General features: G+C 38.3%; 1 protein-coding gene across 1 annotated transcript in view; it reads left to right on the top strand.

Annotated features, from left to right (window-relative positions):
• The window catches only part of LOC143146612 (uncharacterized), a 128512-nt gene that overhangs the window by 21061 nt on the left and 82493 nt on the right, over positions 1–24958 (top strand). The window lies entirely within an intron of this gene.

The raw sequence follows: 24958 nt of genomic DNA, 5'->3' as shown, positions 1-24958 counted from the left end.
TGTTCGGGACAAAGAAAATACCACGTGTATAAATATCTTGACTTTTATGGACAGTTTTGTACAATTTTTTTAATTTTATTTATAATTTGCGCGTATTTATAAATGTAATTATTACAAAATATATTGTAAAATTAATTCAGCAATAGAGACTTTTCCCCACCACTGAATAATTCAATACTGGAAAGGTCAATCCAGATTATAACACTTCGGTGTTTATTTTTTTTTTACCAGATAATTCGATAATCGGATACCTTTTGCGCTCAGTCGATGAAATTTGTTTATGTTTTGTTCGTAGTCGAGCTCTCGTCGAGCATCCCGGCCCTGTGTAGCTCAATGAAATATCAATCGTGGTAGTTAGAGTCATCCAGATCTTGTAACGTTTTCGAATAAAGTGTCGCAGTTGGTAAAACAGGAACAGCATTTTTGCTATGCTCGATCTACCACGTAACAACGCGTTAACCTTCTCTGTGTGCGTTCGCGAACGCATTGATCGTCCCCGGTGATCCTAATTTCTATCGAGTCGGGTCGCGTTACGCGCCGTCTTCGGACATCTCTCGCCACCGTGTGTACACCGCTATATAATCGATATCTCGCCATGCCCAAATACCTTACAACACGGTTTATTGATTTGCAACTCTGTCTCCACCGATGTGTACGCGCATAACACTGGCATAATAAACCAGCCACCATCTGTACCGACGTTAATGTCGATCCGAGAAAGATAACTCGCCGTCTGTTGACAGTCGTCGCCTCGTTGACCTTGTATTACGAATGACACGGCGGCGTTCCAAAACATTCTGGAAAGTCGATACGCTTACTAACACATCGAAAGTTGTATCCTCGCGACACGTCTCGCAGAATATTTTGTGATTTCCCTCGAACATTACTTTGCCCAATTATTTGCGAGTTCGACTTGTTAAATGGATACATTTGAATATTTAGCATCACAGATAAGGATTAAACCTTCGGTAATATAGATGGTCTTTGGCCTACACAATTATACAAAAATTTGTTGAGCAACGTACAAGAAATACTCACTGATTAATTTATATATATATAAGTAAAAAAAAAACAGGAATTTATAATCATCACTTTATATATTATTATTTACGTATATAATTTCCTACGGTATTTGAACAAGGAGAACTTAAAGACTTGTATGATTTTATTTTTATTTCAATTTTTGTACATAAGAAACTATATATTATATGTGTGTATACACAGAAATGCTTACGAAGAAAGTTAATCGTAATATATGTATACATGACAATATTTTAATGAATTGTACTATTTAGGTACAATTAAAAATAGGTTGTGTGAGGTCATGTTTAGGACTTGTTTTAGTTAAAAAAATCTCGCCAATTCAATGGCAATATTTAAAGAAAAAAAAACTTTTAATTATTATTTGAAAATTTCGCGTTACAGTATAAACAGTGGTAGGGATGATTTTACTTCAGTTATCCGAAGACTACGATATTTGACTTCACATTTTTATTCAGATTCATTAACGGTTCCTTCTTTCGTTACAACTAATTAAACTGTTATCACGATACAAGACCCATGTGTTTATCTATAGTTCTAGCAATCTGATAAATCAAATCAACTTCTCGCAGTAATCGATAATACTCGCGGTATCAATGTTAATTTTTTCTCTGTTTCAATTGCAATCTTCCACAAACATCTGGAAATAAACCTGTAATAATATTGCATAAAGGTAAGATATAGCCAAAGCCCGCTTCCCTCGAATCTAACCTCAAAGATACTGCGCAAACGATATCTGCATTGCTTCCGGATCAAATGACAGAATGTTTCGAAAAAAATCAAAATTACAAACGCGATTCGCGTGAAAAATCTAAGGTAATTGTTATTCTTCTTATTTTCGGTGGCTCTCTCAAACCTAACCTCGAAAATACCGCGCGAACGATATCTGTCTGCATTGTTTCCATGTTGCGCGATAAAATTATTCGAAGAGACTTCAATTCACAAGTGCAATTTAAGCTTAAAGGATATCGTTGTTGTTATTTGCCTTATTGCTGAAATTTCTTTGAAACATCGCTCGATACTCGGTTGGAATGCTCGTGGAGAAATATCCGTATACTCTTGCCACTTTGGATCCACGGTGGAACGATCAAACGAATAAATAAGACGAGCGAATTAAGACGAATTTATTACGATGAAATTTCGATTCCAGTCGGTGAGGTTCGCGACGACGGACGCGGCGGCGGGGGGGAGGTAGGAGTGGAGGAGGGGGTGTCGTCGGAGGCCAGAATTCTTGATGGCCGACAGGAGTAGCCTATTTATATTTCGCACCGTCGAATCGATGGATAAATGGGCTGTCTACAAAGGTTCGTGAGGTGGACGAGAGACGCAGGGGGGCTGATGTTGAAAGGATTAATGAAAACGAGGGTTCCAAAGTTGGGTCAATGGCGTAACCTGAGGGCGTGTAACTTCGTTCGGATTCAGCGACGTATATAACATAGATATGTATTATATATATTATATATGTAATGGAACGCTCCGCCTTGTGTTTTACATACGGATCAATCGTTGGTAAACAGAGAGGAATTGTCTCGTTATTGTACCAGCGCAGTGGGACGGAGCCATTTAAACAATGGGATTGTGAATTGTCGTGATAAATTTAAAATAATAATAATAATAATAATATTAATAATGGCTTTATTATACCATGGAAAAATGGTACGAGCACAAAAGTGGTGTAAAGGATAAGATTCAGTCGGTATGAACCACTTCACAGCTGCTCCCAAGTTAACTCGGATAACAGTCAAATAAACCAAGTGAATGCTTGGTGACTGAAATAATATGTACAGAGTAAAATGAAAGGAAGAATCGTGAAGTTCGGGGCAGGAATTTTTAAATATATTTTCATAACGGCTTTTAAATATTTAGGTAGTGAAATGAGAAAACTTGTTTTTTAGACCGAGAACTGGAAGAGAACTCGGTGGGGAAGTGGTTAACACGTTAATTGGCAAGTAGGAGTTATCTCGTAAGGAGGGACTTGTTCTACGAGTGGAAATATATTCGTAAGAAATAGGACAGAAATAATGAATAGTGGATAGGAAGCCGAATGTTAAAATTGAATAATAATTTACTTACAAGAATACAATTCTTGATATTTAAAACATTATAGATTCAACGAAGTAAAATTTTATTGTACAAGAATCCCTCTCTAAAACGTCGCGTTTGTCCCTCGATAAAACGTATTTGCGAATAAATAAAAATTTTGACAATTCTCATTGTATCTTCGTGAAAGTATTATTAATGGATTGACGAGATCCTTCCGCTGAAAATATGTCCAAGTATGACGTAAATCGGATGAATATTCGTATAAAATTTAAATATTCAAAATAGCGAAAATAATAGCGTAGTGGTAAAATTCCTTCAATTTATTTAATTTTTCTTTTAAATGAAACGAAGAATGTAGAAATTCAAATATTTATAATTGTTACATCGTAATCCATACGGCGATTCTTTGAAATGCTCGAGGTCGATCATTATTGCTTGGCACACTATTTCTTTCTCGTTTACTCTTGTTATACCTATTCACTGCCTTTGTTCATAGGATCAGATTACACTCGGCTCGAGACACCGACTAGTGGGAGCATAGTGGGGACGGATCGTTGAAATTTAGGCGACACAATACTGTTGAAACTTAAACGAGTATTATTGTACTTTTAATTATAAGTAATAACAAGTGTTTTAAAACTGAAAAATAGTCCGATTTACACCAATTTATTGACAATACTTTCGTGAAGATGCAATGGTAAATACAAAAGTTTTTAGGTTGTACTAACGACTGTTAGGCCAAAGCGCTCTCGGCGTCGCGTCGTGTCGCTTTGAAGTTCAGCGATCACGCTTTCTGTTGTGCTCACTCTTACTACTAATGTATAATACGTCGTTTACTTTCTTCCGTTGGATGGTTGGCACGTGGTTGGATCTTACAAGTAGAATGTCAGAGCTGATCCTCACCGATTTTAATAATATTTTGCAGACTTGTAAATTCACATTCGTAAATGGTCCTGCAGTTATGAAAAAAATAAATGTAAAGTTTGAAAAAATCGTTTAATCAATGATATTCTAGATACAGATCATTCTATTCAAGAATGAATGGTATAGTGGTGAGCGTAGAATTTTTTATTCTTTTTTCTTTTATTAATCATATTATGTTGAACTATTTTTTAACACTCGATTAGAAAGATTTAATAACTTGGACAGTTTTGATCATTTTTGACGGTATTCCCGACTGAGCGATTTTTTCAAACTTTACACTTATCTTTTCATAAATAATTAGCCATCTATAAATCCGGTTGCGATTGTCTAATGTGTGAATCTACAAGCCTGCGAAATATCATTAAAATCTGATATTCTTGTCAGCTCGAAAAACGAAAAGTCGAGTCCAAGAACAGATTCGCTACCTTCCCTCCTTAGAACGTTTTGAGCGGTCCCAACAGGGTACGTTTCAACGAGGGGTTACGGTGCTCTAATTTCGATCGAATTTTTCAATCGATGGAAAACGATTGGGCCAGTGAAACGTTTATTATTAACTTTGTAATTCGTGTGATCGATTGGTAGTCGTCTTCGACGACCGGGTACTCCTGTATTAACTGACTCCAGGACTAATAAGACACGTAGTTCTCCGACAGCGAACCTTTTACAGCGTCAAAGCGAATTCATAATTACATTTGCATAGGTAGAGCGTTCACGTGCGTCCTACTGGGGCCATGTGCATAACGCTTGCAGTTAGCAATCAATCGCATCGACCGACTACAGCGTGACTTCGGTATATTCGTCGTAAAGTTGGAGATACTCGAACGTGCCAGCGCTAAAATCATCCAAACCTACCGATCACTTGCATCCTCGTTAGTGGGAAATATAACAGAACTACGTTGATAAAAATAATTCTCGTGCTCGATGGCCCTTGCAAGTGAAATATTCGAAACGTTTTCAATCTTCTGATTTACGTCTTCTTCAAGGTGATACATATGTACTAGTACGAACAGTTGGTCCGCAATCGATAAAAATAGGTACGAGTGTCTATAGTCGTTTACAAGTCGTTTCCAATAGTCGTTTACGAGTCGACTGATGTTTACAGGACGTCGTGAAAAATTAAAAATATTAATATCTGAGAATAAAAAAAATATTTAAAAATAACTCGAAAGTAACGCAAAGGGAGAATGTACACCTTAACAAATGAGATTAAATTTTAACCTTTGGAAAGTAAAGTTTGTATATTTTTCATTTCGCTTGCTTAAATTAAAGTAAATCGGACGTTAGAAGTCAAATCTAGTGCGATTTTCTAGGAATCGTCATAAGCTCGAGGCCTTAGACAAGGAAAGAGAATAAACACGATTAAAGTGAGCGAGAAAGAAATAGTACGCGCAATAGGGATGGTCGATCTCGAGTCTTTCGAAGAAACGCGCGCGCAGTACGATGAATCATCCACTTGGGAAAATAAAAATTATTCATTATTCACTTTATCTTCAATGTAACGATATCAATGGAACGGCAAGGTTCTCCCGATGAAAACGAGTCCAAACACGATGTAAATCGAACGATCTTTATTCGTTTAACAAATTTGAATAAGTTAGTAAAAATAATAGACCAGTAGTAAAATTTCTCCGATGTGCGTCGTGTTTGGACTTATTTCGATCAGGAGGCCCCACCGATTCGTCGGTATCATTGTTACGAAGATAAATTGAAAAAATGCAAAATTTTAATTTCTGTAATCGGATGATTCATTGCAACGAGTGTGGCGTTCCTATGAAACGCTCGAGATCGACCATCCCCACTCCGCGCGCTATTTCTTTCTCGCTTATTTTCACCGCATCTATTCACCGTCTTTGTTCATAGGTTCGAGTTACGCTCAGCTCCGAACACCGATGGGTCACTGAAATTTTAGCGAGACAACTGTATTGAAATTTAAACAAGCGTTACTGCAAGACACAAGAATATTCCTTCAACCAATGGGAATCGCGCGAAAACGTAGCGAACATGTCCAGGTACACCGACAGTTTTCCCTTAATCATCGTTGTTACACGCGCGATAAGAAGGTGTTTACGCGCCACGGATCCTGTACGAGGTGTAATAAAATCCAATGAAAGTTGCGGTCCGCACGCCTGCGAGGGATGTATCGTATATCGTCGGGCGAAGAGACGTCGCGATCGATATTACGCTCGCTTCTCTCTTTGGCCAAAGGTCGGGCTCGATAGTAATTCGGTGTTTTACGACGTTGATCGACCCGTCGACATAATTACGTGATCGAGTTGGCGGCGTTTACGTATGCCTGACACCCAATTAATTCCTTCGGACCTACGATTCGTGGAACCGTGTACTCTCCATCGTCGCGATTTTTACCGTCAACTTTGGGGTTACCTCGGTCATTGTTTGAAAAGTGAACAGTTTCATCGATTTCGATGATTTTTAAATATGTTGTAGAAATCACCGTTTTGAGTAACTTTTTTCTTTGTACGTAATTACCATTCGACCTTAGTTTTCGAAATATTCGCAAAAAATTGTCGGTACTATTATATATTGAATTTTGCCTATACTGTGCACCGATTAGGTTAGAGTGAAGTAGGTTAGGTCAGATTAATATCTCGGCCATGTAAGTTGAAATTGATAATCACTGTTCAAATACCATTATCGTCGCCATTTCTTTGAATTTTGGCCTACTATTTTAAAGATGCAGTTTTGAAATATTTATCTTTAAGAAAGTACAAAGAAAAAGAAAAATCGATTATTTTGAATACGAGGATATTTATTCAAAAATCTTTGTTTGGAATAACGAATAAAAAATAAACAACTTTTGAATAAAAATTAAAATTTGAATTGGACTTATAAAGTATTTCACAAAGAACAAATTAAAATTTAACACGTTCAGTTGAAGAAACGTAAATCACTCACTAATACGATGGTTTTATTAGTCTCATTTTTTAATCGAATGCAATTTGTCCTTTCTATGGTATCCGAAGACAAAGATAATCACCCTAGTTAAAGATAGTAATTGTATCATCCAAGGCAAGCTTACTGGACTGTCCCGCTAGATACCGCTGCCCTCGGGACAAATTAAAAGAGCTGTACACGGTGTTAATCGACAATTGTTTTTCACATTTCTGAAAATTTTAACCATTCAAGAACAAATCTTTGCAATTCCGTTTCGAAATTTGAAAAGATAACCAAATTGAAAAATATTTTTGAAAATGTTCCTAATTTTCTTTTATGCAATAAAATACAAAAGAAAGAGGAAGAAAAGTAAAAAAGATTATATGAAAAAAGCATTATATAATAATAAGAATTATAATTGTCGTTGAAATTATTTTACAACAAATACGGTGACAAATATGCATATTTGGTTCGGATGAATCGAAAAATGAACGTTGACGGAATTGGTATCAATTTTTTTTTTTTTATTTCTTTATGTACAAGAAAGAGTGTCATGGACGTAACTCGCCGTTGGTACATTTTCGAGTTGTCTAGCCCGGGGTACGTCGCGCCACGACACGACGCGGGGAAAAGAAGACGATAAGCTTCGAGGCCTCGGCACCTCCCTTATCAGAAGATCGCTGGAATCCATCGGTGAACAGTGTCGAGGAGATTTCAGCGTTCTTCGAGGCTAAACAGGGCCGCCTGATCGATCGAATTCGCCAGAGGGGGCGGCCCGAAACTTCGTCCCTTTAGCAGGGGTTAGCGATTGCCTATAAATGCTTGGAATTACTTCGAATAGCATTTTGTAATGTTTCGTCCCGAATCGTTTCGAATGCCCAGAAACCGGACCGACATTACTTGTTTTTCGTCCTCAACTGAAAATTTCAACGATTTGTCTTGACAATTCTTGGTCAGATTTCTTTTAACAACAATTTTTTTTTTTAAATAATTGAACGAAAAATTAGGAATATAAATTTATAATTTATGTAACAATGTTGCTCGTGAAATTAAGTCAAACGAAAAATTAGGAATATAAATTTATAATTTGTGCAACAATGTTGCTCGTGAGATTAAGTCGGACGAAAAATTAAGGATATGAATTTATAATTTATGTAACAATGTGGCTCTTGAAATTTACACCTCTTAAGCGGTCCGAAAATTTGTAAACTTAATATAATTGTATTAATATGTACGGTTTTATTTAAAATATACATAAGATTGTAGTTAATATGTAGGGAATAGGTTAACTGGAAAAGTAAATGTTAAAGTTTATTTATCTCGTCTTCAAATCTACCGATTTTCAAAAACCAGACTGATGAGTCATTGTTTTTCAGGTCGAAAATAATCTTATCAGCTATATGTACACCTAATTTCGTGAAAAAATATTGAAAATTGACAGAGTTATCGTGCAGACAGTCTCCACAAATTGCGTCTTGAGAAAAATAGGAAGTTAGGTCCAGCGTGACAGCACTTGCATATGGATTATGATTATAGGCGTCATATTCTTGAAACGATATTTTCAATCAGATTATTTATTAAGGGTTATTATCTTTATCTCAGATATATAATATTATTTTTAAGGGTTTTACTGAACAAAAATTTACTTTCATCATTTTAGGGAGGGTCACGCATAACCAGATTTACTTTAGAAATAGCGAAACTGAAAAAATTTTTCTTTAGTTTATTAAATATCTTTTTCAGATAAAATCTAGTAGAAAAATTTTGCTTACAAAGTTTCTCCTTCCATCGTGGAGATAGATTTCTATTTAAAAAAAAAATTTAGTTTCGAATAACCTTGAAAACACTCGATAAATAAAAAATATATATAGGATAATTTTATTTCCCTCTCGAAATAGAAAAATTGTTGTATTTAACATTGTTTCCGAAAATGTGTTGCTTTCGAGATATTCGCACGGATTTAAAGTTTTCGAATAAATACCGTACGTACAATTAAACTAAGCGAATAGAAATAATCAGCTTTTTTTAATTCGTAAATGTGTGCATTCTCTAGTGTGTTAGTGACAGTTATTAATCTCGGTACGATCGAACGTCATATTTTACTATACTTCAACGTTAGTTACGCGACGACAGCCACGTTGAAATTTATCCGCGGAATCAGCGATGTTGCCGGGAACTCGCCGCCTCGAAGAGGCCAGCGAAGTTTACTTTGTTACATCGTTTTCTCCACCTTGGCGTGAATTCGGTCTTAACTCACGGATTAAAAATGTTAAAAGCTCGCGAAGTAGTACGGGGCTCGCTTGCAGATAATTGCCAGTCGTAACGAACGACGAGCACAATGCAAGTTGAAAAACAAACCGCTGCCAGGTTTCGCGTTCGCGCCGGCCGCGAAAAAATTCTTTGACTCCTGCAACGCTGTGTGTTCCGTTTCCACTCCCCGTCCCTTCACCGTCCCCTCTCCCCCACTCCCCCGCTCGTCCGTTCCCCCACTCCCGCGCTCCCGCTCGGCTCGCGTTTTTCTTTTTGTCCCCGCGTTCTCTCCTTTTGATCATCGTGGCAGTGCGGTCCTTTTAAGCGAAAGGAAACCACCCGGTTCAGAAATTAGAGAAAATAAAAACCAGCGACGAGGAGTACAGCGTATTAGTTCTTTCGTAACGTTTGAGCAGTTGCGATATTCGCGACGAAATCTTCCAAGAGTCTTCGGTTCAGAGATATTAAAGACTCCGACGAAACTTCATCGGTGGTTTAACTCGTTGAGTAGCAGTCCTTGGACGACGTTCTGAGAAATATTTATTTACCGGTATCAAAATTTCGCCGAAAAGCTATGGTACAATTTTGAAACACGAAGTCGACTAAAGTGCAATGTAATTTTTTTTTATATATTTAAAAATATATATAAAAATATATCAAATTTATATTTTATATATGAAAAAATATTAATTACTAATCCTCTCCCACTTATATAGGATCATGTATCTTAGTAGTTTTAAGTAGCTTTTGCCGAGGTTACATTTTACGACACTACTTTGTTGCACCACGATCCTTGTGCACCGTTTGTTTTTTTATATAGCTTTATCTTTCCAGCGTTGTATTATTACAATTATGCGCGATAAGGATGTAACGCAAATAAAAATTGACAAGAAAATATCGTTCGTTCGCCATTGTACTCGTCGTTTTAGAATATTTCATTGCGTTTTAAAATTTCCCCGATGTTTCAAAAATAAAATTTTGCTTTCTAAGAATTTTCGCACGTTTCGAAATTGTTGTCGCCCTTTGAGAATTTTTCAAACTTTAAACAATACGTTTGCACTTCAATATTAATTTTTCGACGTTTCAACAATTTTCCAACTTTTCGAACATTTTTTAGTCTTTCAAAAATTCTTCAACTTCCGTTCAAAAGGCGGGATATTCGAACTACTCACGATCTGTAGAATTAATCGACGAAAGAAGGTACGCGCTCGAAAGAGCGAACATAAGATGGGAAAAATATTCGTCGTAAAGTTTGCATCGTGTTGTCGGGACGGCTTTTTGCGCGCGTAACAGGCGGATCTTTAATTTTCGAGTCGGAGTACGACAGATACCGTAACTCCGGCAGAGGGACGGGGCCCCCTCTGCGATATCGATTGCGGCCTCGTGCGTCGTCGTGAAGCTTCGGGGATCGTCGCGATCGTATCGTTCCCGGGGCACCGACAGGTGCGTAGGATGGGGTCAGGGGCCCGGTCTCACTTTAATTCACGGACAAGGTCCGTGAAACGGTGTCACGGTTGCCTTTCGAAACTGTATCGACCCTGCAATTTATATTTTCCTATCTACGTTACACGTTTTCCTCTACGGAGTGTGTCTCGCTAAAAGCAGACCGTCTTAATATCTTTGTTAAACATCGTGTTGCATAAAACATCTGCCAGTTTCGTTAACCAGAAATTCAGCCCGATATTGAACAGCGGAATAGGGAACCGATATTTGCACTTTCCTTCGTGGTGACACTCCGTTATGTTTGCGGGCGTAACGATAAATTGAAACGTAATCTTATCATGTTTAAAATAACTTGTTGCTGTTTTCTTGTCCGATAAATGCTAAAAATTAATAGTATTAATTGGAAATAAATAAATTCTGATGCAATTTATTTATTTCACCGACGTATAATCTAGGACAAAGGCCTTCTTTCAGGATTAATTGGTAACAGTTTCTTAACTGGAAGTGTGAACGATTATAAACTGTGTAAGTTGTAAATAAATCAATCCTTGAATATTAATTATCACGTAAAATTGTTAAATAAACATTGTAGAGAGACTTACCGATTTGCATTATAGGTTATGTGTTAGTTCTTATGCACATATGGTACTATATTGATAATGCAGTTAGCTTATATGTAAATTAATTTGAACGTTTATTACATACAATTGCATTTTATAATTTGATTTAATAATTAATAGGGATTATAATTTATTTACAATTTACGTTGACGCTAATAGTTAATAAATATCTATTCAATTATTTCTGAAGGTCTCCATTTTAAGCACAAATATTGAAGAAATAAATACATTCTTTTATGTTTCATAAATGCAATTTATTGAAATGAAAAAACCGAAGCATTTTTGTTCAACTTAATTGTAGCAAGAAGAAGCGTTGTTTAAAAAATTATATAATTTTAAAAAGAACACAACGCGAAATTAATAGTGTCTGAGGTATTTGATTTCTGATAAAAACAATCCTGCTGATTATACATAGCATATATATATATATATATATATATATATATATATATATTCTCTTATACTACGTATAATTTGAAGTAGTCTGAAGAAGGTCGTATTTGAACTAGTTTTAATCGGGAAAACCCCGCCGATTCATTGATAATCGTCTTATAAGAAACGATAAGTAACAATATTTACAAAATTAAACAAATTTAAGACTTCACTAATTAATTCAAGTATCTATCTTTCTATTCTTACACAGACACACACACACACACACAAAATATCTTTTTCAAATAATATTGCTTTACCGGATTAATAATATTTCAACTCCATAAGAATAATATTTTTTAAATCGGCAGAGACATCGCGCCAAACAGTAGTCCGGGTAAACTCCTTACAGTTATCCAGGCAGGTATCGTTTCAGTTGTTCAGAGTCGGTTGTCGGTGCGTTCTGATTCGATAACGCGTCGCGATGTTAGCGACAAGTAGGGTTACGCGAGCACCTTCTGTTCGGGCCTTAGTCAACGTCACAGTTCGCACGGGGACTTTTAGTCGCCTGCGCGCGCGTGCGCGCATGCGCACGCTTTCACCGTACCGCGTCTCCGTCATAATTAGATGGACCGTCGTTTCGTCACGTCCGTGCGTCACTGACAATTAACGTAACACAAGATCCGGACAGAGAATCGTGTCGGTCGCGAATTAACCGCGTCCAGAACGGAAGAAATGACCCCTCCGTCGCGACGTCGACGCGACGGCCCTCTCTCTGCCAATTTTCAGCAAGTGAGAACCACCTGGATAGTTGACGCACACTAACGAGCCCAGATCGTTCGGTCGCGGAGTAATTATTCGTACCTACGTTTCGAGTTACTTCGTTGTCACTCTCGAGTGGCCGTATCGCAACCCAATATGGCGTCTCAATTGCGCAACATAAGTTCGCGCGCATGCTTCTCTGAATGCGAAACGCGGTCTCGGGATTCTGATGACCGACTACCCGTCAAGAGAACAGTGACTCAGCTAATTGTTAGTGTCCCGGACAACGGTGGTACGAACAATGCGGAACTGACCGTTTACCCGTATACGAGAAGTAACGACAATGTTACCTCGGTTATTGATAAAAATATCTCGCACGGTTCCACGATCGGGAGCCATCTCCGCCATTGTGTTTTCCTTTACCTCGAGGTGACCTCAGCTGTGAAAATAAAACTGAGAAGATATTCTCCAGCCGTGCCTCGCGTATTGATAATTTACCGGTCCGATTTTCGATTCGTTTTGTAGTCACTCGCTCGGTAGTGAAAGTAGACTATCGGGAAGGAATCAGTTGGCCGCTCAAGGTCACCGAGATGCCATCCCCACCGCTGAAAGAATCCCGACTGACGTGATTCACAACCGCGGGAACTGCCTCGAACCGCCGATTGATTTTCTCCCGCGCCAACAAAGGAAACCGGGTAATTGCACGATGCACGAGGAAGTTGTGGAAACTGGCAATTAACAATTCCATTTTTGCAATGCGTCCGATACAATGACAACGTGATACGTTGCATCGAGAAACTGCGGATAGAAATTGCCGCTTTCGTGTGACAATTTTTATACTGGATTCGAGCGACGGAATCCACTCGACCATTGTTTATGTTTTTTCAGCACGAGCGACCCGCTGACTCGTGGGATCCACGGTCTCAAGGGAGAGCGGTGAAATATATGTTTTTGTCATATCTTCGCGAGTGTTACTATCAATCGATTGGCGAGCTTTTACGGATCAAACGATCTTATACGGTTTTAATTATACGCGATGGAATATGTAAGTGGTTCTCAATCTGTCGCTCGCAACTTTTTGACAAAAGTTTGTGGTTCCTTCGTTTCGAAAAAGCCCCCCTTATCTCGCTTTGTCATTTACGTGTACATGGACACGTGTATGCATACAGAGAAAAAAACACGAAAGAAATACGACCTTATTTGGATTACTTTTAATTATGCGCAATTGAAAATTCTTCGTAAATGTACAGTATATCTTGCTTGTCGTATACAAAATTCAAGCCTGTCATATTATCAAACATGTACGATAGCTTCAACGTGGAAGATTTATTTTTTTCGTCTTTTGAACTTAAAAAAATTAAAATATGTACAGACCGGCAAAATCATTTAACCGGTGACGTTTTATTCGATCGAAAGCAACCGTATAGTTATTTATTTACAACTTCTTTTTATTGCGAAAAATTTCATTCTATAATTATAATTATAATTTCTATTCGTTCTTCGATATATTTTTATCTAGATACAAATTTTGCATATCTTCGATCGGTAATAGTCTCCAATTGATAGAATTTATGACAGAGATCTGTAAATGTTTACAACGATAATATCTTGAATGCTTCAACGGCTGATACATATACTTCACACGGGTAAAAAATGAGCGGAGCAGCTAGTAAACGGTGAAAAGTCTCTTCTACGATACGTAGACGTTCGTGTCGTTTTTCAGACAATACAGTCCCGACACATCGGGTATCGGTCGAGAAGCTGTTAAAAAGATCCGCTCGCTATTACACGGAGGATGCATGAGCCGGTGCAAAGAGGATTTCCCGGAGGGAGGATTATTCAAATCCGGCTTGAAAGCCGTTTCAGCGGAGGCACCGAAATGCCGTGTCACCGCCACCCTCGTTCCACGTGTCCTCTGCCCCCAAACCGCCCACGAATCTCCTAAGAACAACAGTCGAAAGGAGTCAAGGTCGTCGCCTCGGCCTGCCTCTCGCACCTCTCGCGTTCACTGTGCGCGTCTGTTGCCCCCTCTCCTTAGCCCCCCCCCCCCCCCCGCCCGCCCGCCGTCTCTCGCTGCAACCTGTGAAAACGACGCGAAAGTGATCGGTGTATGTCGGTTGACCGGATAACGATACCGTGATTTCTTCGAGCAGAAATTACAGAAGTGACGAAGACGCGCGAAAGCTGGAAGAACTTCGTATCCACGGGTCTATTTCGGTATACGGACGAGACTCCCTTTTTTAAGCTTGGAAAAATCGAGAAACATCGTCGCACCATTTTCTGACTCTGGATTCCTTTAAGATTTAAGCCACGGTTCCAGTTGTAGAACGCGCGACGTAAAACGCACTCGAGACCTCTCTTTCGTTATCAACAGGAATCGAAAGAAATGGTTTTTGTTTCAATTCCGTTCCGGAATTTTTACGATAGAAAATTGGTATCATTAGGAAACCATTACGAGGATGGTACTCATTACGTGTTTCCTTTCTGATCTCGCGTGGTCTTGAAAATTATTGCGTCGTATTATATTCATCGGAACTTTCAAGAAATGAAAATAGAAATGTAACGTTTAACCCGTTAGATTTTTCCCGCGAAAAGAGAAAATACGTATCTGTGGAAACCCTTTTTATGTTCGGTTTAGTACAAATTTTCAAAGATTATATTAAGCGAATCTTAAGAAGAATTGAATTCTAACGAAAAAAGTTAAATAAACGTTTCTTCGCTACCGTCTTTAATAAAGCGATCAAATGAACATTTTTTCGTTAACTATCGTAACATGTTCGTCTCTGTAATTCGTTACACAATCGAGCGATACAAGGTCTGTACTACGGGCATGGCCGTTACTCGTAATGTATAAAACCGAAAATTGGACAGCAGAGGGCGTCGTTCATGCGAAAGGGTCAAGTGGCTTCGAGTATGTTGTGTTCTGCGCATCGCAACGACACGGGAACATGGCTCGACGCTGTTGTCGTTTGGAGGTCAGACGACTGCGACCGATCATCGAGGCGGTGAAAGAGCGTCGTGAAAGCGAGCTACGGCGTTCGAAGTGGCAATCGTCGATAGAAAAATCGCAGGCTACGTTCGCCGACAGCTCGTGTCCGTGCACATGCGTAAGCGAGCTCGGAAATCGTCGCGTTCAGTAGATCGGGGACGCGTGTTTTCGCTCCTCGTTGCGCGCTCCTACCGTTTAACCTCGTTTCTTTTCGTATCTTCAACTCGTAATATTCCCGATCATCTTCCGTCGTACGTCGATCTTCCATTCGACGAAGAGCAAAATATTGGAATAACGAGGTACGATGAATATGCAGAGACTAAACTTTCGATCTTGTTGACACGCCGTGAACGCGTATTTCGCGTGCGAACATCATACCGCGCGCGTGTTATCTTTCCTCGTTTGCTTTCGAACTACCCGTCGGACTGATTTTTTTTTCCTCGTTCCCTTACTTTGTGCTTCCGTTGCATTGTGATTCGTTGTCGAGGAGCTACATATATTCTCCAGCAGGGTGCGTGAGTTGGTACACGATAGCAAGCGCTGCGATCTATTTGGCCAGGCGTATCTAGCCAAAGCCGTGGTACGCTCGGCGATGTCGCTTTTAATTCGGTAAGAAAGTGGGTTTCTGGGTCACAGCGCCGCGATACGCGGACCAACCGGCGCGCAACACAGCGGACAAACGGCTTCACACGACTCTTGGGGAAACGACTTTCTTCGTTGCAGTGCCGTATCTTTCGCGACAACACACCATTAGCGAATCGCGTATACCTACACAGAGGGGTTTGTTCGTAGGGTGAATTCGACGCAAGAGAATAGTACAAAAATATTGGAACTCATTGTAGTTCAGAAACAAGCTTTACGCATGTACGTGTAACGTCTTCGACTATGATCTTAGCCTTCTTCGGTATAAGAACGTACATCTATGGTAATAATGTAATAGTAATAAGTGGAACAAGATGTAACTATGTAAAAATATATAAATAATTATAAAATTCGAAAATAACTCACATATTGGGTCGTGTATTACACATTAATAGAATAAGATACAGGCCTATTTAAGGTTAGATTAAGATTCTGTCGGAAAGAAAAGAAACAAATTAGATGATTTGCTTGTTTATTTTGTACGAAAATTTATAACGTACCAGAAAGAAAGTATTTAGAAAACATTCGGTAACAGTACATAGAAATTACATAACGAGTAGAAAATCGAGGTACAAATAAATATAACAATTGCAATATGAAGACATGCGATTAGACAGTGCGAGTGAAATTATGTTACGAGTGAAATTATTAATAATTCTTTTGAAGAATTTCGGAAGGAAATTGATGATTCGAACAAAAATCTATCACGGTGGAGATTGTTGGTTAACCTACACATATGGATGACACAGTGTTTGTTAAGTGGTGTCGCATAAACGAAAGGAAACTTCCTAAATGTTCTTGTTGAATCGTTATCAAGTACTCCAACTATAATACTCGATATCGTGTATATTTTAGTCAAATCATGATGCCGCGAGTGTTTCGAGAACTTACTTCCGATTCGTCATTGAATTTGTCAAATAAGATAAAATTGATTTCGTTCTCGGAGTGTATTTGACTCGGTACACGAAACGGTGCCGCTGTGTAAAAGAAATCAAATTTTTAGAACAATCTCTCGAGGTCGCGATAAGTCGTCCATTCCGTTTCGAAGAAACCGGGTGGCTGGGACATTTTTACTGAGAGTGAAAGTCTTAGGTTTCGACGGGGCGACGCCACTTGTACGTTCTCCAATGAGGAATGTGCATAAACATGTACATGTTTATCGAACGGGAGAGGCGGAAGGGGCTAAGCTTCACGTTTAACCTTACGTAAATTCGACGCAATGTTATCATGCAGGATTTAACCGTGCGCCGTAGAGTACATTAACTGTAACGCGTACAATGAAACACAATAACTGATAAATAACGAGCTCGTGGGTGGTGGGGAGGAGTCCGCGCACGCGCCTATCCGCCTGTGTATTGTAATCCGAGGAACGTAGTCGCTCTGAATAGCATTGACAAGCGTACTTCGATTCGTAATGGATTTTTACCCCTTTCGGAAATCGAACTAAATCAGACTCGCGATTGGAAGGCAACCGCAAGAAGGAAATCATTACGGTTCTTAAAAATAAACGAATTTACGTGATGATGATCTTCGCCGTATAAACTATCAATTTTCGATTTTCGATACATCGACTTCTAATTTTCAATTTTCCGTATATCGACCATTGCCAGCTTTCGATTTTTCGTACTTCAACTCGAGTTACCTATTTTCGTCGCAACGTCTTCCGATTTTCAAATTCCGATCGAAATGTTCGATGGACTTACGTTTTTTCCGATACGGCTCATTTTTATTTTGCCACGTGCCGTTTATAGCGGTGGCGATAAATATATAGTACATATCTTTGAGCGTCGCTTATAAATGCTGTGTCACGAGAAACAACGAAGTAGCGAGACCCCGTGATCGAGCTGCTCTCGGCCACGTAACGTTCGAATATTCTCAGATTACGTCACACACGGTGAAATCAATTCCGGCGACCGTGTTAATCGAGATCGCTCGCACGAAACGTCAAATGGTTCGAAAACGACGCTCAAAACGAATCGACACTGATCGTGCGTTAACTAGTACTGGGATCAGAGATGAGCGAAATTTTTCGCTGAATAAAAATTTCGAATAACAAGTAAACGATAAATGACATTTGTCGGTACGTTATTCGTTGGGTAAAAATTTTAATTCAAAGTATGGAATTAAATATTTTACAATGGACGAATAAAAACTTGACCACCTGATCGACAAATCGCTATATCGGTTTTATGCGCCATTTAAATATTATTCGAATACAATTTCGCCCGTTTTCAACATTGAATTTCACTACGTTCGAATATTCGAACATTTTAACGAATCAATATTACAGATAATATGTACTTCATAATGGTAATAATACTAATATACCAATAATATCATAAAGTAGGTTAGGTTTCAGCGCAGTTCAACCTCGCCCTTCTTTTACTATAGTAAAGGAAGGATATTACTATTATTTTTATTGTTATTATTACCGTTTCTACTATTCTTATTGTTATTATTATCGTTGTTATTATTTTTATTGTTATTATTAACATTGATACTATTTTTATCATCATCATCATCATCATCATTATTATTAATACTATTTTTTTTTTTTATTAATATTATCATCATTATTATTATTATTATATTCACCATCAAAATTTGTTCTTCCAATACTAAAGTGTAGAATACGGCTAAGAAATTGTCTACTCCCATTTCGAAAAGCACGCGGCTGTCGCTAATCATTGCCGCGTCAGACGGTAAACCTGAAGAACCGAGATCTAACTGTACACGCTCGCGGACGTACAGCGAGGACAAAGGGGGAGGTAGATAGGTGGGATAAGAATGTCGGGCAGCACACCGGTTGGGAAATGAATTGTGACGTGGCCTGGCATTGAGAGAGACACGCGTGTGCGCGGACACGCTGAAACGAGCGCATCCACAAGCACGATAAAGCGCGGACGCAGAGAAACGAACCTAACCACGTTGTCTAATTCCTCGTCGCGGCCTGATTTCACGCGGGCCACAGCGATAGTCGTGGGACGTCGTCTTCGCTCGGTTACTGCGTAAATTTTTGGAGGGATGTCGAAATCGATCGTGTTCGAATGCCAACAGTCGCGTCGACAATATTCTGCGTTCTCGAAAGAAAAAGTATTCGCCATCTGGACGAGCGAATCGAATGATAAACGAATCCGTAGAAATCGCGCGATTTGAAAGAATTTGTCGGTGGTTTTCTTTCTGAAAATTCAATCGTTTAGAATTTCATTTTAATTTATACAAATTTAGATACAATTGTGACTGTTGGACGACCAGCCTTCTGTTCGAAACATAAAACTTCGGTCGTTACGCTTTCCAGTTTGAAGGTTGATTTTCATGTAGCGACTAAGAACTAGGATCATCCGAACATCGCTAAATTTGGGGTTAGAAGGTTTAGGAACACAATGCCTCGGCTGCAGTTCACTTTTTCGCACACTTTATTTTTTTTGACAACATTTCCAGCTGTCTATGAATATTTATTTTCTATGTACAATATTGTTCACTTTGTACAATAAAGGCGTTAAGTACGGTACAATAAACAAATTAAATAAGTAACTTGATATAAAGAATACTCTCGAAAGAATCGATCCGAAAATTTAGAGTACATTAATCATGACCCGTTACATTATTTGTCAATTATTAATCTTCAAATTATTGTTGCAAACTGTGTAATACATATCGCTCCGGTTATATGAAATCAAGTTCTTGTTCAATTTCACGTAGTCTGGGACTAATAGTTTACACTGTATTATATTTGAATTAAAATCGCTCGATTCTATACAAAAATGGAAGTTAGCGATACTACCCTATAAATCTACCTTGTTTTTTTATTTCAGCTTGAGATAGAACGACAATCGATCAATTTTGAAATTTTTCATTAAATTATCACGAGAGCATCGCAAACGAATCGGTGAGATCTTCCCGATCAAAATGAGTCCAAACATGACCATATTCGAACTACTTTTAACCATACGTTTTTCAAATTATTTTTGAAAATCCTAAAATACGTATTTTCAAAAGTAGTCGAAAGATAGTCGTGTTTGGACTCGTTTCCATCGTAAAAGCCCACCCAATCCGTTGGTAACACTCTCGTGAACATAGGAAAAATTATTTCGCATTACCGTAGATAATTATTTTACGTACCAAGAAACCACTATATTCAGAATCTACAATTAAAATACGCAATTCTGTTGCAACGGTCTACCGAGTTTATTGCCCCGGTTAAACTTCCAACGCGTTCCACGTGAAAATAATCTCGGTTTGTTAAAAAAATTGGTGCGGTGTATTAGTGGTCGTTCGGGTGATTAGGGATTCGGTTAAATCGCGGCAACGTCTTTGGCCGACGTGGGAACAACAGGCAACAGTGTATCGCGAGCTTTCGCAGGCGCAGAGTTCCTTTCGGTTGATTTATGGCTCGGAACCGGGCCAGTTTCCGAGTGGAATTATTGTCCTGTTTAATCGCGCCTTTCAGACGAAGAAGTTGAACGTCGTTTGGGGAAAACAACGGGTAAGAGATGTTGTAAATCGCCAGGTAGCCAGGTAGTTTGTCAACTACAGGATAATCCTGCGGTGACACCGTCGCGATCCGCGATTACCAGCAGCTTCTAGGTCACTCTGAACCTGTGGCCGGTTAATAGAAGCTGGCAATAACCGTTGTGTTTCTATAAAACAAAGCAGCCCTATGTTGCACGCAAGCACGCAAGACTTTTGTGTTTTGAAATATTTTATTACGCCCTTCTATCGAATCAGTCAATTTCAGGGATAACTTTTATTGTCGTTTGCCTCTTGAAACGTTTTATAGATGAATATTAGACATTCTAAAAGCATCATTTGTAATATATATATATTGCTTGCTATTATAAAAAAATTAAAAACAATAAATGGTCGAACCTGCCAAGATCTCTCCATGAGGAAATATCTTGCTCAAATCACGTAACATTTTCTCGTCGAACTTTACGGCGACTTTTTTTTATTAGGTTAGAATTAGGTCACATTATGCGATAAAGGTTAAGTTTTAACAGTTGATCGCTCTTATCAACTGGTTGGATGAAAAACATCACCATTATTTCCCCTAATGTTATTTAATATTTCTTTCAGCAGTCGATAAAAAGAAGAATGTAGCTTCGTAATTTTGGAAACTTGTAATTCCACTATAAAAATAATATCTCGTTCCGTCTAGACTGGCGAACTCTTGCGTAAGGTTTATCAAGCAAAGCCTACCATAGACGCGTCTACATGTTGCGCGACTGAAAATACTTGCTTGTAAATATCAGGAAAAAACCGTCTATGTAAACCGCCATCCAGTGGCGCATCTTAGAAGCTTTACGACCTACCATAATCATGAACACCATATATATATGGAACAAATACCAATTATAATGTTTCGATATTATTGACCCATCATTGACACATTGAATTTTCCAAGGAACACTGGAAGGGAACACTAAAAAAAATCTTAAAGCAAAAAACTTTTTGCAAATAAAATTGAATTTTTAAAATCCCCAAGGAACTTGTGAAAAATTTCACACGTTCTTTGCAGTGTCGTATCAATATAAAAAAATCAACAAATCCCGACCGACCTAGTCTGTCCGAGTATGGTATCAAATTACAATCTGTCTTTAGAGAGTTAAAGTTAATAAAACATGACGTTTTTATCGCTGTGTCAAATATCGCAGATACAGTGTCAAACACTACTGAATCTTAATAGCCTATCCGAAGTACAATATTCAAACATAATTTGTATAATACAAAATATTCAAATATTAACATATAAATAACAATTTTATATAATACGCATAATTTAATTAATTTTCACTCAAAGAATCTCAAAGAAAACTAAAAATTCGACCAATAAAGGTTAGACGGGGTTTGAGTAATTTTCTATTTCGTAAGTACCCACAGAAGTTCTTGTACTATTTAATACGCGTATCTCTGAAACAAACCAAATGGATTTAAGACGTTCCATAAATAAACGTCTGTTTATCGCGGGTTTCGAAGGCCTTCGTAGAGCGACTCGTCCGCAAAACATCGCCCATTACATAACAGGTCCGATAAAGGAATTTTTAACAAACGGATACATCGAGGTTGTTGCACTGACTCAAAACTTATCGGTGAGCCGTCCGCCGACGCAAAGCTAGCGAGATACAAGAAGCGTCGGGGAAAACGAAGATTGGGACTCGTCGATATTCCGCGGAAACGCAGAGCGGTAATCGAGTTTTAATCGCCGATTAATCTTCGGGACCCAGCCGGCGTCGGAATCGTGTTTTATTGTCAATCAACAATAAGTGGGTCGCGCTCGTCTCGCTTCCCTCGAGAATTTTCCCGCTCTTATTTCGCCCAGTCACGGGAGCTAATATGTTATCCTTCGTGTAGGCGTAATGCCGTTCCTTTTGGCGTGCCGCTGCCACTCGTGTATTCTGCTTTCCACGTTTCGGGCGACGAACGTTTCAACCTAGAACACGTGTACACAAATTCCCATTCGTTCGATTCGTCCAGCATCGCGACATACGAATTAGAACATTTTTAAGGAAAATACGAGGGGGTAATTGTTGCACTTGTAATCCAATTTACTTCGTTTGCAATTTTTATCGAACGATAGGGTAACGTTTTACAAAGATAAAAAAATCAATTTTTTATTATCGGCTGCTTTGCTCGTACAATAAATTGCTGGAGTGACAAATTTGTAACACGAATCTTCGGTGAAAATTATTCAATCCGTGAGTTTTAATATCGACTTCGAACAACTTGGCCATCTTTGAAATAGTAAATAATGTGTTTTACTTTAAAAAACAATTTTTATAACATAAGTTAGATAATAAAAAATAAGACAGAGTTGGGACCTAGAGAAAATAAAAAAGAATTTTTGATAAATTTTAACGTTGGTATAAACAGTGGGAAAAAGATAGTGTAATTCATAACATGTTATGTAGTTGATTGGATAATCGGTAATATAAATATTGTGTATCGTTATAAGGTTCTTTCTTATTCTTGAAAGAACCAACTTACCCTTTTCGAATAATATTTAGAAGAAAATATAGAAACTTTAATTTAATATTAACGTGCAAACAATTATTGTTCTTCATTATTATATATTATTGTTCTTTATTATTATATAGATACCACGTGGTGCACATACAAACAAATTTAAAAGATTATATATTATACGGTTAAATCGCTTGTACATCACATTTTCAATGAATTGAAAGAATTTGCTTTGCTTACTAATAGCAAGATTTCGTTTGAAAATTAGAGACAAATGAAGCGTAACCGACCGCCGGAAGAACTATAGAGTGGTGGTGGTGGTGGTGGTGGTGGTGGTGGTGGTGGTGGTGGTGGTGGTGGTGGTGGTGGTGGTGGTGGTGGTGGTGGTAGTGGTGGTGGTGACGAAGAAGGTAGGTGGAAAAGTACCGGGGAAAGAAGAAGTTCGAGTTATGCGAATGCTGTGAAAGGCTGGAGATAGCTCGAAGAACGGAGATTAGACGAGGTGGAGAGTTCAGAGTCTTAACGAGTCAAAGAACCAGTCTAGGCGTGGAAAGGGTAGCCTATGGTAGACTAGAATTGGTACGAGTTTACTGAACACGAGGCAAACTATACAAAAGGCGTATGCGTACGAAAACGTGAAGAATTTGTACATATTCCCAAATAACCTTAAAACGATCCGCCATAAACACTGGCGTCATCTAGCACCTCATTGGTATATTGGTACATTCGTGGTGGTTGAAATGAATTTAGTTAGGGCGTAGGGAAGCAAATTAACTTCTGGGAGGTCATTACCTCCTCTCCCCCCCCCCCCATTACCACTAACCGCAGAGTTTAACCTTGAAGATGTCAATATTTCTACTGTTCGGTACGGTTGAACTCAGTAACGCGTTATGTGTGTTGTTTGATTTTTTTAACAAATAAATAATACATAGAGTGGCACAATTAAGTATAGTCTAATCGTTATTTATTTGTACGAAGATGTCTACCGTAATAAATAACTCCTTGGTATTTAACGTACAAGCTTATTACAAACAAAATAGGAAAAATATATACAAACAAAGAGAAATTGTTTGGGAAACATTTTCATTTTTGACTACGTCTTTTGACTCTACCTATGAATTCTCATTACGTACCTCGCTGGTATTGTTATTATCGGATAAAAAATATAAGTTAATCAGCCTGACAAACTCAATGTTGAGATTTATTCCACCAAATGTGATTCCACGATGCTAAAGGCTTAAGTTTAGATAGAAGAGGGGGCCAGAGGTCGCTTTGCACGCTCGCGTGCCAGCGAGACATACGTAAAGCGTGGTTGTGACGCGGTCAAGTAGGCCTCACCCATGTCGCGAAACACAAGCGGGACACGATACACGCTCCCATAATCTACATCTGCCAAGCAGGCCGGGTTAATTGAATGAAATTGTTAAGCGGCTCCGTGCGGACCTTGAACGAGCCGATTTGGGAGCAATTTCATCCCTTTTTTAAAATTGTAGACCATACTGAAACAGTATCAGTCGCATTGAAGATAAGTAAGGTGAAATTTATTTGGAAATTTCTGATTAAAAAATCGATTTTCTTTTTCATCTTTTTATTTTACAAACGTAAAAATTGTTCGATCGGTGTGAAATTCGAATGTGTTTTGGAAAAAATATTCATCGATAAAGCGAATCGAATCACTATCGGCCCAAAATGTCAAATATTTCTATTTTTCAACCGACTTAAGAAAAAAAGAAAAAACTGAATATTTCCGATCGAAGCGGTGCCGTTTTTTTTTTTTTAATCTTTGAAATTTTAACTTTAACGACTCGTCCCATAATTTGATCAATAATCGATTAATAATTAATTAATTTTAAAAAGACGTTTGAAACAGGTCAAATTCACCCCTTTGGTAGTTCTAGTGTCAAGTTGGGAGAACTCTAGTCACCCGACTGATAATCGTAATTGAAATTCAAAAGCGGACGGAAATTTGTTTGTCGAGAGTTTTGACCGGGTGTGGCGTAGCACGGTGATTCGAAATAGT

This window comes from Ptiloglossa arizonensis, chromosome 5 (genome assembly GCF_051014685.1).
Source record: "Ptiloglossa arizonensis isolate GNS036 chromosome 5, iyPtiAriz1_principal, whole genome shotgun sequence".
NCBI classification, from domain to species: Eukaryota; Metazoa; Arthropoda; class Insecta; order Hymenoptera; family Colletidae; genus Ptiloglossa; species Ptiloglossa arizonensis.
The sequence above is the reverse complement of the archived record's forward strand: the minus strand, read 5'-3'. Positions and strand labels throughout refer to the sequence as shown.